Here is a 14,203-nt window from a genome sequence, read left to right as displayed (position 1 = left end):
TGAGGTCAGTGGTTGGAATCCTAGCTAGATAGCTCCTAGATTTATTGACCCTACTGCCAATATCAGTGTGTATTCTATTCTATTCTAAGTTTGGTGAAGCGCAACAGCTACCCCAGCAAAGGGGCGTCCCGGCGCTAAGAGACAGAAGCACTTCTTCCTGGAGCAGGCTGAGAGGTAGCCTATGGGGCAGGGAAGAGGAGGGTCTTAATTGCCTTACGGAAGACAGAGAGAGAGTCTATGGAGCGTATGCTGAGAGGAAGATCGTTCCAAAGTTTGGGACCGAGGACGCCGAAGGAACGGCCTCCAGTACGGCAGCGCTTTGTTCTGGGTACTTTCAGGAGAAGTTGGTTGGAGGAGCGAAGTTCGCGGCCAGGGACATAGGGGCAGGCCAGATTTTGTAGCAACGGGGGGTTTCCCTGTTTGGCAATTTTAAAGATCGTAATGAGAGCTTTAAATTTGACTCGGTGTTCCACAGGCAACCAGTGGAGTTTACGGATGGTGGTTCTGGCTGAACATCTGCGTGGGAGTCCGACCAGTATTCTAGCTGCCGCATTCTGGATCCGTTAGAACCTAGCCGTTTCTGTAGTTCAGCTCAGGAACTCCAATCTAGCTATGGGTTGTGTATCTGCTTCAGAAATCCACGTGTAACCTGCCCAGTGGCTCTGTTTCCAGTAAGATAATCAGAGGGATAATGTATGTGCTAAAGAGCACTTGGAAGAGTTGTTGAATAGGACTGCCCCTCGGTAAAAACAACAGAAAGAAGGGCTACGTTTACACCTGGGCCCCCGTTTCCTTTATTCAGTACACTGCCCTGCAGTGTGGTGGTTAAGTATTTATCAGCATTGACCAACCTAGAGAGTCAACTTCCTAACCGAGGTGTGCTTGTTGTAATGATGCACTTTCTTCCCCCAATAACTCTCGGAGTCAGGTCTCTGTAACACTCTGTTTATTCAAGTCGTATGATACAAGGAGCGCCAAGCATGTCCTCTCTCCAGCCAGCTCGCGCGCTAATGCCTCGCTGCGCACGCCGCCTCCCTACGTCACCGCACGTCACGTGGCTACGTGACGTGCAACGTTAGAGCGCTCACTACATATCTCCCCTTTTTCCCAACGAACTATATGTACAAGTCCTGACTCATGTCGTAGTCTCTGAACCTCGCAGGCTGAACCACCGCCCTGCCCCTTCTCGTCAGTCTTACCGGGGACGTGGCAGTTGTCGCTTCATTTTCATTACCACTTCCTAGCGCAGCCGCACTAGGCTCACTCCGGCTCCTATCCTCTTCAATCAACTGCTCCCCACTCGCTTCTTGGTCCTCTTGCCTTGTCTCACCAATGTCCAGATCCTCTCCCCCATACTCACAGGGGTTATCGCTGCTGTTCTCACCATCTCCATCATTTCTGTTGCCTCTCCAGCAGAGTATTTTGTTGCACCTGGCCATGCGGTCCTGCGACCACACGTTACCGTCGCTCAGCAAGGCCGCCCTGCCTTTGACTTCCACTACCTGCAGGGGCTTGCTGTACTTGCTTTCTCCCTTTTTCTGCAATGTGGCCAGTCTTACTCTCACCCATTCTCCTTTTTCTAAAACGGTGTCCTTTACATTCCTCCGCGCGTCATAGTGTTTGGTGTACACCGCTTGGGCTCTCTCCAGATTGGCCTGCACCACCGCTGGTGACCACTCGCTCTTGATGACTCTTTCTTTCCATATTCTGTTGTCCTGAGTGAAAGGCTCACAGCCTCTAAGAATCTGGAAGGGACTATAGCCGGTGCTCGTGGGTGTTATCCTATATGCCCATACCATGTGCCAAATCTCTGCTTCCCAGTCTTTGTTGTCTGAGATCGCTGCCTGTATCGAACCCATCACTACTCTATTGAAACGTTCCACCAGGCCATTACCCGCAGGATGGTATATGGATGTGTGTTTTGCCATGATGCCATTTCTCTGCATGAACTGGGACCATTTTTCAGAACGGAATTGGGGCCCATTGTCACTGATAACACACTTTGGGATGCCCTCTCTCACAAAAGTTTCAGCCATGAAGCTCACTATCATCTCCGTGTCCATGGTTTCTTCAATCCTCAATTCCGGCCATTTGGAATAACGATCCACCATTACACAGATGTACTTCTGTATTCCTTGGGCATTCAATACTGGACCCAAAATGTCTATGGACAGTTCCTCCCACGGATTCTTCGGAGGATCAAATTTCCCTAGGGCGGGGCGCAACGGTTTGAGTGTTTTGTCCGCGCCCCGGCACCTCGGGCATTCCCTAACGTGTCTTTCCGCTCTTATGTCCATTCCTGGCCACCAATAATTCTGCTTGGCCCTTAGTTTCAACTTCCCCGCTCCCAGGTGGCCTTCGTGCAATATGTCCATCAACAGGGGAATCATCTTTGCCGGAGGTATGACTCTCTCTCCTCTGTATACGAAGATGCCTTGGTCATCCATAGATAGTTCCTCTCTAACTTCGAAATATGGAATGAGGCCTCGCCCTGACTTGTTTTTGTCTGGCCAACCCCTTACTATATGGGCTTTCACTTCTTCCAGGACAGGGTCTTCTTCATACGCTAGTTTCCATTCCTGCCTGCTTATGGTCGTTTCTTGGTCTTCGGTGAGTGCGACCCACTCTTCCGCCGCCTCACTGCGTTCTGTGCTGGGCTCCATTGCTGCCGCCCTGCTCAGGTAATCAGCCACTTTGTTCTTATTCCCTGGGATATGTTCCACATCGTATCGAAACTCCATTAGTTTGAGTGACATTTTTGAGATCCTCGGCGTTGCGTCCGCATGTCCACTGGATGTAAGTACCTTGAGCAGTGGCTTGTGGCCTGTCCTCAACCGGAACCTGGTGCCCCACAGAAATTGCCGGAACCGAGACATGGCCCACACTACTGCCAACATTTCTTTTTCGACCACGCTGTACTTTTTCTCGGTGTCGTTCAGGGTGCATGACGCAAAGCATATGGTTTCCACTATCCCTTGGCCACGGTCTTGCATGAGGACTGCTCCCAGTCCTTTGTCGCTGGCATCCGTTGTGAGTATTGTACTTCCTTGGGGGTCGAATCCTTGTAGTGGAACCGCCCCTGCCACCTCTCTTTTTACCTTCTCAAATTCTTGCTGGGCTTCTTCCGACCACCGGAATTCGCTGTTTTCTCTTGTTAGCAGTCTCATATGATGGGTCTTCGAGGCGAAGTGTTCTATGAACTTCCCGTAGTACTCTGCCATCCCCAGGAAGGATCGGACCTCCTCCTTGCTGGCAGGTGGGGGTGCGTCGCAGATCGCTTTCACATTTTCCCTCTTGGGGGTTACTCCTCGTGCACTTATCTCATGGCCCAAGTACGTCACCTTTTCCATTCCTATGCGGCACTTAGCCCATTCTGCCGTGAGGCCCTTCCTTTCCAGGATTCCCAATACTACATCCAGTTTCTTGTCATGGTCGGCTCTGTCTCGACCCATCACCAAGATATCGTCCTGGAAGTATTGGACCCCTTGAATGTCCTTGAACAACTGATGCATGAGTTTTTGGAACACCGCAGCCGCCGAGGCTAGCCCGAACGGCATGCGGCGGAATTGATAGCACCCGAAGGGGGTTATGAACGAGGTCAATCTGCGGCTCTCCGGGTGTAATGCAATCTGGTGATAAGCTGATGTTAAGTCTATGGTGGAGTACCACTGTACGCCCCTCGTGCTGGCCAACATCTCCTCTATCCGGGGAAGGGGGAACTTCTCTACCACTATGTTTTTGTTCAACTCACGCAGGTCCACGCATAGACGGACCTTGCCATTCGGTTTCTTCACCACCACCAATGGCGCCAACCATTCAGCGCAGGTAATCGGCTCAATGATCCCTCTTTTCTCTAGCTGCCGTAGCTCCTCCTTTACGTCGTCCCTCACAGCCAACGGGATGTTTCTCACCTTGTGGGCCACCGGTACTGCTCCTTCTCTGAGTATGATCTTGTGCGCGAATCTGTCGAGCTTTCCTACTGTGCCCCCAAAGACCGTTGGGAACTCCTTCTTCCATCTGGCCGTGTCCAGCCCTTCTTCTTGCTCCGTCAGCAGTATTTGCTCCTTGCCACCTGGATCCAACTTGATCCCCAAGTCTCCTTGGTCGAGCCACCCCAGGACAGATGGGCCTTTCTCGGAGACGTACAGCTTGCACCTGGCAGACCTGCCCCTGAACTCGAAGTTCAGCTTCCTGCATCCGGCCATGGGGATTCGGTCTCCATTATATGTAATGGGACGTATGTCCAGCCTATCCAATTCGGGGCCCAGTTGTGGAGCAAATTTCTCCTCCCATACGTTTCTCGGAATTATGGTGTACGGTGATCCTGTGTCTGCCACTACTTGGATTTCCACACCTCCTATCATCATATCCATGATTGGCTTCATCGTTCTCCTTCCGTCGGCTCCACGGACATGGTCATCCACGCTCAAGATCTCGTCGTAGATGCACAGGACCGTGACCACCTCTTCTTCAGCCACCTCGTCTGGTTCCTCCGCTTCTTGGCCCACGTACTTCACTGCATTCTTGGAAGCCTTCTTCCTGCACACTTTTTCATAATGGCCGACAATTCCGCAAAACATGCATTTGGCGCGAAGCGCGGGGCACTTCCGGTCGTGCGCCTCGTGCGCCCAACTTCCGCATCTGTAGCAAGACCGTTTATTACTTCCGGCCGGTTTGCCGGAGGGGCCTGGGTTGCTTTGCCATTTGCTCGGGCCCTTTTCCGGCGGTTTCCGCGCTTGGTGTTCTTTGTGGTGCTCTTCATTGTCCACTTTGTTCACTACACCGCTGGGCACACTCTCTTTCTTCGTGGCCGCTGCACACCTTCGCGCCAGTTCGGCTCTCTTGACTATCACAAGTACGTCCTTGAGCGAGGTGTCTCCTGCAGCCCATAGCTTGTCCTGTACGTTCGTGCACGTGGTGTGCATCACCACTTGGTCTTTTATAAATTCACTTTCCCAGTTGGCGTACTTGCATGAGGACGCCAGTTTCCTCAACGCCGCCGCGTACTCTTCCACGGTTTCCCCTGGTCGTTGTTTCCTTTGTTGGAAGTTAAACCTGTCCACTGAGACACATACCGATGGTTTGAAGTGTTCCTCCAGGTCTTCCATTGCGTGTGCGTACACATCGTCGTCATCCGCCTCTCTCTTCTTAGGAACTAAACTTTTGTAGATCCTCAGGCCTTCCGGGCCCAGGTTTAGCAGCAGGATGCGTTTCTTTCTCGGTGGCTTGAATTTCTCCTCACTTTCGTCTTCCAGTACTTCTATGAAATTATCTATGTACTCCTTCCAGTCCTCCCATTTCATAAGCGGTTCCCCTGGTCTGGGAAGGAACTGGACTGGTGCTATCGCGAACCCCGCTTGCGCGCTCATCTTCTCGCCCTTGGATGTGGGCGGCGCACTTTCCAGGCTTCTCGGGCTCCCCGGCGCGCTGTTTTGTTCCTGCTCACTGGGTAAAAGTGGAGGGCTGCTCCTTTCAGCCCCTTCCCGCTCAGGTGGGGTAGCCAGTGCGGTTACCTGTGGGCCTAGATCGTGACTGGCTTCCTGCTTTAGTTGTGTCGCAGTTCCCAGCAGGTTGCTCGCTGCGCGCCTGCGGTGCTCTGTTCCACGTGCTATTGGCTGCGTTGCGCTCCTTGTGGTGCCCGGTCAGGGTGTGGTTGCTGTGCGTTCCCTCGGGCCCTCCTTGCTCTCCGCTCCGCGACTCCGCTCCGTTCCGCCGTTCTTCGCGTAGTCCGTCGTGGGGGTCGTGGGTCGCTTATCCCACCCTCGTCACCACTGTAATGATGCACTTTCTTCCCCCAATAACTCTCGGAGTCAGGTCTCTGTAACACTCTGTTTATTCAAGTCGTATGATACAAGGAGCGCCAAGCATGTCGCGCGCTAATGCCTCGCTGCGCACACCGCCTCCCTACGTCACCGCACGTCACGTGGCTACGTGACGTGCAACGTTAGAGCGCTCACTACACTTGTTTCCATTCATTTTCATGCATTTGTTTCTTCGAGCAATATTCTGCAAGTCTATCGGCTGCTAAGGTTAAGGTTGACATGTTTGTATAAAGCTGAATGTAAATCCTCTTGTGAAAAGTGCCACTCCCCTCTTGTAGCACGCTCTTAACAGTTACCCTTATAGTTTTTGCTTATTCGAATTTGTATACCGCCAAGTTGCACGCAATTTGACATTATTCTTGCATTGACCACACTTCTGACTGGCAAGCTTTCTCCAAGCTGTGTTTTCCTAGGATTAACGACTTTACTTTAGCCTAAAAGAAAGACTTTGATTTGGGGTACATAAAACCACACAAAAACCTGCGAAGGTGTCGTGTTTACGTGCAATGTAGAGTTTTAGTAGAAACAAAACGGTCTGTACAGAGTCAGTATCTTTACAGTTCATGCGGCTTTAATTAGATTTTAAAATACATCTGTTTTTGTTCGGCCACTTTTCAAGTAGTTTGGTAATGAATTTCCATTCATTGTGCTGCTGTTTCTCTCACATTCCTTTACCGGAGAGGAAGTCATGAAAACGTCCTCTGCAGCGGTCTCCCCATTCACATTTTAATTTTATATTAAGTATTTCTTCACATCATTTAGCTGTGCCGTTTAAAAGCTTAAGCTTGTTTTTCATCCCTCTAATGTCATTTGGTGGCCGCTCTGTACCTCATTTTTCTACTGGCTTACATCCACTACACTCCAAACCATAATATATAAGTAAAAACAATTATCATTTACTACGCCAATAGCTCCAACTCTCCAAAATGCGAGACTTATTGCATTGTAAATGCTTGTTTGAAATAGGTGTTAGGGTATTAGGCCTAAAGGCAGTGAAAGGGGTTGGGGTCGTTTTAGGGACAGCACGGGATGGAAGGAAGTTGGGGTAGTGTATATTAAGGGTAAGAGACTGCGCGGGGAGTGGGAGGAGTTCAGGTATTTGGACCTCAGGGCGGGGTGGCATGTAGGGGGGTTTGTAGCTTAAGGCAGGGGGCTGCGACCTGAGCCACACATACCCCTTTACCATTCATGCCTTACCACAAAATTGCACAGTAAAGGCATGTGTGGTAAAAGAATGCATGGTTAAGACGCTTTCGTGCTTTGGGCTGTGAGGTAGAGGCACGTGTGGTTTAGCCATGTGTGTCTCTATCATACAACCATGGCAGAGTGGTCCAATAGGACTGTGTCCCTAGCCTATTGCAGAACATCTACCAAGCGTTTGTTTAGTTTCGGTGGACATGCACTACACTTTGTTAGCGACTTCTCCATGTTGGCGACAAACAGTGAAAATAAGATGGGTGCAAGCACACCTCCCTGTTTGAAACCTTTATTGATGAAGACTTTTTAGACAGGGTTTTATCTATCCCTAGCTTTAATGGAATCCAATTAGTACAGGTTTATTACTGCTTTGAGGGTTGTCTGTGAGCCCTCATCTGCTTAACTTGTTCCAAAGCAGGTTCTATCAATACTGTCAAATGCTTTCTTGCAATCAGTAAAGCGTGCATGAAGGGGTCTGTGTTAGCAACAGTATTGTCGTTGGTGCTGTTTGGAACCATGGTATCAAATTATGCTTCTCTGCCCACTCCCTCACACCCTCAAGGAGGCAAAATATGTTGCTGTTGTAGTGTATAAAATCTGAGAACCGAAGGGTGAAGATTGGCTATGAGAATGGTTAGAATTATGAATTATAGGTCCACTGAAAGTTTTCCATATTCAAAGATCAAAACAAGTATAGCTTAAAGGAGGAGACACAGTGATAAATGGATGCATCTTAGGAAATGAGCACTGCAAAATATAATGAGTGCAACTATATTTACAAAATGTAAATACGAGCAATAAGCACAAACTCAGGGCAAAAAAGTGCTGTACAAGGTGTAGAAGGCAGATGTGTAAAGGGCCTAGGGAGTAGGGCTAGCTAGTGCGAAGGGGTTCTACTAACAAAAAAGTATCCTTGTTTGAGGAGGTTGTTCTTTGAGAGTGAAGCAGAATGGAATTAGTTGTTGTTCTGGGCCCTTGGTTCATAGCAGGAGAAGGTATATCAATCTCAAAGACAAAGAATGGCATATAATTGTGTGCAAGGATCACAACTTTATCTGTAAGGGGAAACTTTAATATGCCACAATTCTGCAATTCTGGAAAGATTTTACGGTCACTGAGGTAATACAGGGGAGAGTCAGTCATGATGGCGAGACAATAGCTCCTATTCTAAAGAATGCTTTGAAATACCAACATCCTATTCCCATTCTCAAAGTAGGGATGTGCAGTTTGTATACATTCTGCCCTGTGGATGTGAGTGCCATTAGCTACGTAATGTATGTACTAAGAGATTGCATTTCTAATCACCCCCCTTTAGAGGGGTCCCGAAACGACCTGATTACTTTATAATACTGATCCAGGTCACCACTTTCGAGTCTCTGTGATTAGCTGTGAATGCCTGGGTGGAGACTTGCATTCCAGAGCAAACATCCATCCGTGCCTTGACTTTATCCAAATAAGAATCATTATTTTTAAGGAAGCCTATGATCATTGCACTTGTGCTTCTTTTAAGAAAAGCCTTTTCAATCTGAGAGATGTAGCGGGGAGCAGGGTGCTGTTCTTAGGACCACTGCCTAATTGTCCCAGTGGGTCAGCTTCCCCTCTGTCAATCACTTACCACCCCAGCTCAGGGTTCTGTAACTGCTCAATGATTTATCATTACAAATACAGTCACAACTCAGAGATATGTCCCATTTCTGGATCTTAAATAAGAACGGGACGACCTTTCACACCATTTCTAGCTGTGATTCCTTAGGTGCAAAAGCCACTTTACCACCGAGAAAATATGGTAGAAGGCCCTTTGTGCATGGTAAAAAGCCCTTTTGTGGTCCTGAGATTTTGTGAGTCATTTGGGCTTCGTACAACTGGCCCTATTGCTGCAGAAAAAAAGATCTCAACTAGTATAACACGTAAATTTAAATGTTGCTAGCACGATCCAGGGGAAAAAAAACACTTTATTGTCATTGCTTGTTTCGCATTCATTTATAGATGTGATCTGCTGCCACTGAGTCAGGATTTGCCTGCTCGTGCCACCGCTCAGCATTATTAATAACGCGCCGAGACTTCTCAGAAGGAAGGGACAAGTTCATTCCTCTGCACTGTCAGTTGCAGGTCAGACACAAGTGTGACATGTTTATGACATTTGTTAAAGATGAAACAACATTCTAAATAGGTCACATATCAAATGAAGTGACATGGTGACAGTTTGTATCATGACCCCAAATCTAATTAACACCTGGGCTGGACGCTACTTTGTGTCACAAGCACATTTAATGCCGAGGGTACATGAGATCTCAACAGAGCATCAACTATCTCCATGCATCATTTCCAACTAATCCTGAAGAAAATCATTTTCTTTAAAATGACTCTTGTATTCTTTAGTACAAACAAACACCAGCAAACACTTTGTGCTTTTTTTTTGGTGAGTCGGGTCACGGTGTGTTGTGTGAATGGGGTAACATAAGAAGGAGTCAGCAATGGGATGCTTAAGAGGGTTAGTGGTTGACTGAACGCATGGATTGTTAATGAAAGAGTGCATAGATGGATGAATCAATATGTGAGTGCTGGGTGAAGGTTTGAAAATGCAAGTGCATACATGACTGAATAGGGGAGCTCATGAAAGGATGATTGGTTGAATGAGTCCATGTATGGTTGCAGAAATGTGTGAACAAGCCTGCAGGCAATGCCTCAGACAGCAATGGGGAGAATGTTATAAAGATGCCAAAAATTAGCAATGTAATGTAAGCATTCCGTTAGTGACTGGAACCACCATGCCACGAATACCCAAATTAGGCAAGATGTTCACCCATATGCCAGGTGAAGCGTTTCACAGGAGTAGGTAGCATTGTGCGAAGAATGATGTCCACTTGGGAACAAAAGGGGTTAGGTCCTTTATGTGGTGAGGGCTAGACATAATATCAATAGTGAACAACACAAAGTACCCAAACCACAGTGACTCAATACGTTTTTTTGATATAGGGTAAGAAACCAATTTATTGTCGCTTCCCTAGACACCATTATTTTGTGTCAATCATTTTGTATTTTTTATATTTTCAAAGAATTGCTGACAGAAAAAGATATTGATTCCAAATATTTACAAGGCTAAACAAACTTTAACAAACATTAAAGGCAAAGACTATTTACACATTTAGAAACCATTATGTCACACATTAGAAAGTATTCTCACATCAGACATTAAATAAAACAATTATTGAAAAAATAATACAAACATTTTTATCACAAACAACAACAGAATTGAAAACACTGAATGAGAGAAACTAGGGGTTGGGAGGATAGAATATAAGTAATTAAATGACTTATGATATATATTTTAATGCTGGACCAGCCGGTCCTAGCTTTTGTACAACAATGATACTTTGTATCTCCCAAACAACACTGCCGACGCGTTTCTAGACCAGACTGGAGTCACTGGTCTGTCATCAGGGCTGTATGTGTCTTGTATCTGTAGGATACAAAAGCAATGCTTTGCTTAGTCTAGGGTGTGGGCTCCTTATTACCATGAAGTAGCTATAATGACGGTGTGCGCTACATACCAAGGCTGCTCAATGTAGAATTTCAGAGGGGGTCTTTTGGAGGTCCGTTTAAATGAATAGAGTGGTCGAACAGAGAAGCCTAGAAAGATTTTAAGGATGTTTTTTAATTACATGATTGATTCATTCATTATGCTCGTGGCTGAGTCAGTTTGGGGAAGTGAAAGTGTACCTTTTACTTTGGGTAGTGCCGAGTGCTGGCAGGATCCATTAGGAGCGGCGTAACCATCAATTTTGATTCTGAGATATGGGAGAGATTGACATTCAGAGGCTTGGCGGCGTGCAAATGGTCTTTCACACTCGCTTGGACAATTCAAAGAAAGGTTGCTTACCTTGATTTGATCTCTCGTTTGCGCATTAAAGGGGTTGTTAATTTCAGCGTTCTACAGGGAAAAACAAAGCGCGATCTTAGTGGGATGTTCTTGCTAGTTCAGCGCTAGGCGAGCACGTGTTAGTGCAGATGGGGCAAATACCTGTAGCTGGAGCTGCTGCTCTGTGCTGCTGGATTCAAATTTCTCTCAATAAAGATGGGCGCCGCCACTTCCTGTTTGTTATATATGCAAAAACTGTGCTGATGCATTATGGGGCATGTAGTCCCATAAATCGCAATTACTTTAAAAAAAATGTTGTTATTGTCAGAAAAATCATAAGTGGGTGCTGGGCATATTATTGTCAACACCTTATCGTAGTTTGGAAGTAATGGGTACATCACTCCCAAATATTTGATGAATTGTTTGTTTTAAAGCCAAGAATTACTCTGCTAGGATGTGCTAGCGTTTTGGGTGGCATCTCGGGCCAGGGACCTATTCTCATGAGATAGAGGACCAAGACCAGCGGGCAAACCAGGGATGTCTAACCGGTGCAAATCAGGACAGATGTAATTAGATATGCACTATCTCAGACAGGTTATTCAAACCAGTCTGTGCACTGTTAAATTTTAAAATCAGATATGCTTCCTTTTGTAACAGAACGCGCTCGACGTCGGATTTTGACCTGGAATTCATAGTGTACAGAACAGACCATTTGAATTCTTGTTCATTGTGGGACTTCTCACAGAAATGCTCCACCATTGGAGCAGACATCACCTTTTTCTTAATTCGCGATCAGTGCTGGCTTATTCTTTGGTGGACTTGCTGACTGGTTTTTCCAATGTAAATTAATTGGCACGGACATAGAATCATGTACACAACGTTCTTTGTTCTGCAATTAGAAAATTATTTGTGCTTCCACTTGATCGCATGATGTACAAACTCGTCGCCTTCTATTGTGCTGGAGCAGGCGACGCAGTTACCACACTTGTGGTGGCCCTCGATAGGCTTGAGATTCCATTGCGCCAATAAGTCGTTCTTGGGCTTAGGAATAACCACATCAGCTCGGATGAGTTCCTGGCCAATGCTGCGATTTTTTCTGTAGGCAAAAATGGGTTTGGGGAACGGGCAGCTCAACCCCTCCAACAAATGCCAATTCCTTAATACAGCCTGTCTTAGTTTGTGTGTGTCCGGGCAGAAGGTGGTGACGCACACGAGTTTCTCCAAAGGTGCGCGCTGTTTGGTTTGTAATAAACATTCTCTAGGTGTATATTTGGCACGCTTAAGAGAATGTTTGAGGAGCTTCCGTGGATAACCAAGCTCTTGCATATCACAGCAAAATGCTTGGGCATGCACCTCATAGTCTTGTATTTCTGAGCAATTCCGTCTTATTCTTAATAATTGCCCAAAGGGTAAATTAGCTTTTAGACTGCGGGGATGTGCACTCCTGTGGTGTAAAATCGTGTTTCTGTCGGTGTCTTTCTTGAACAATGATGACACCAACCGACCGTCCACACACCTCATTTCAATATCCAAAAATGTCATCCGGCTAGGGATATTTTCTATCGAGAATTTTATATCTCTGTGTCTAGTGTTAAGCCATCCGTGAAAGGCCATTAAATCGGTCTGGCTCCCCTGCCACAGGAGCCAGACGTCGTCTATGTACCTGTACCACTGTAGTATTTGATTTTTAAAGGGATTATTCCTGTCCACAAACCTTTCTTCATACTGAAGAAGAATGATGTCCACAACATGTCATAAATTACCACCATTGCACCTTTTAGGAGTTGCCATATCACTGACTAAACCTTAGTGCTTGTTAATTTTATACTGTACTCATTAAATCTAATTGCATACTTAGATTTGCCTCATTACTAAGTAACCCATGTGTGTGTGTGTTTACATTTGCCCCAGCACCCAGTAATCTTTAGTGTACGTTGAAATTTGCCTGATCATCATGACTGCATGTCAGATTTTGGAAGCCCAGGCCTCTACCCTTGCTTTGTAGCTAGCAGGAAGCATGTCTCATTGTGGACCATGCCGCTCTGCTGCAATAACCCCTGTGGATGACTCGACAGGACTTCAAAAACTGCCCTGTGTGGTTCAAGCACACTCAAAGTTGTGCTGGACATCGAGAATGGCCAGGCCATGTCTGTCCACCCTCCCACCGCAATCAGCTGTGATCCACAGAGCAGCACCTTTACATTGCAGGATTCTATAGTAGGCAAGGAGAAAATCCAAGTAATGACTGACAGGTCCAACACCGAATGGCAGTTCCCGCTCTAAATGACTGCAATACAGGGTGATCTACCTCCATTGAAACAGGCTTAGGCCGTCCAATGGCTGACCAGTTGCGGCTCAGTTTATTGTTATATATTGTGTTCAGAAGCTTTGACAAAGAGCTAGAGCTGCCTGTGCCAGATGAGCTGCACATAGACCTGGAGACACATGTCCTTCTTCAGGCTATAAGACGTAAGTACAAGAAAAACAAGTTTTAGTGGTCTACTTAGTAGTCATCGAAGTAGCACTTATTGTGTCAGCCACAGAAGGAAATGGCTGAAATAGCTGCACATGGCGAGTGACTAACTGCCCCAGCCGTACCATATTCATACCATACCATACCATACCATACCATTTTCAGGGGCTTTGGTTGGTGAGGGTACGTCTCCATTTTGCTATCACAAAACTCAAATGTATATATTTTAGTGAACAGAGAAGAATGAAAAACGAACCTTAATGTGATGTACTCTCGCGCCAGTTCTATCACCTGTTCAGTACAACTGCCTATCAAGATATCGTTGACTTACCTTCCTCAAACCATCCTGTGCAACCTCCAGATTAAGGGTTGTTGACAAAGACCCTGCATGAGGTGTTGACATTCAATCAATCAGTAGATTTGTAGACAATTCTTGTCAGCCATGAGGGTATCCAGGTGCTGGCAGGGTCCAATTATTTAGCCAAATAGTCAGGCCTCCAGGGACTTTCAGAACCCTGAAAGAGGTGGGGAGGTCAATAGATGAAAGAGTAGCTCATTCCATGTCTTTGCTGCTAGGTAGGAGAAGGAGCGACCTCCGCATCTACTGCATCGGAAGTGGAGGGTGAGGGTTAGAGAACAGGATGCAGAGCGGAGGTGTCTGCTGGGCTGATGGAAGTTCAGGCAGTGGTTCAAGTAGGTGGGTCCATAGTTGTATAGAGCTTGTATGCATGGGTCAAGAGCTTGAACTGGCATCTTTTCTGTACAAGAATCCAGTGGAGTTCCCTGAGGTAGGTGGTGATTTTGGATCATCTAGGGAGCTCCAGAATGAGTCAGGCTGCAGCATTCTGTATG

General features: G+C 46.7%; 1 protein-coding gene across 1 annotated transcript in view; it reads left to right on the top strand.

The window, feature by feature from the left end:
- Positions 1–14,203, top strand: part of ADCY8 (adenylate cyclase 8) — a 1,172,958-nt gene that overhangs the window by 189,083 nt on the left and 969,672 nt on the right. The gene's annotated exons all lie outside the window — the stretch shown is intronic.

This window comes from Lissotriton vulgaris, chromosome 4_1 (assembly GCF_964263255.1).
Source record: "Lissotriton vulgaris chromosome 4_1, aLisVul1.2, whole genome shotgun sequence".
NCBI lineage: Eukaryota > Metazoa > Chordata > Amphibia > Caudata > Salamandridae > Lissotriton > Lissotriton vulgaris.
Note: the sequence above shows the minus strand (reverse complement) of the source record. Positions and strands in the feature narration are given on the sequence as shown.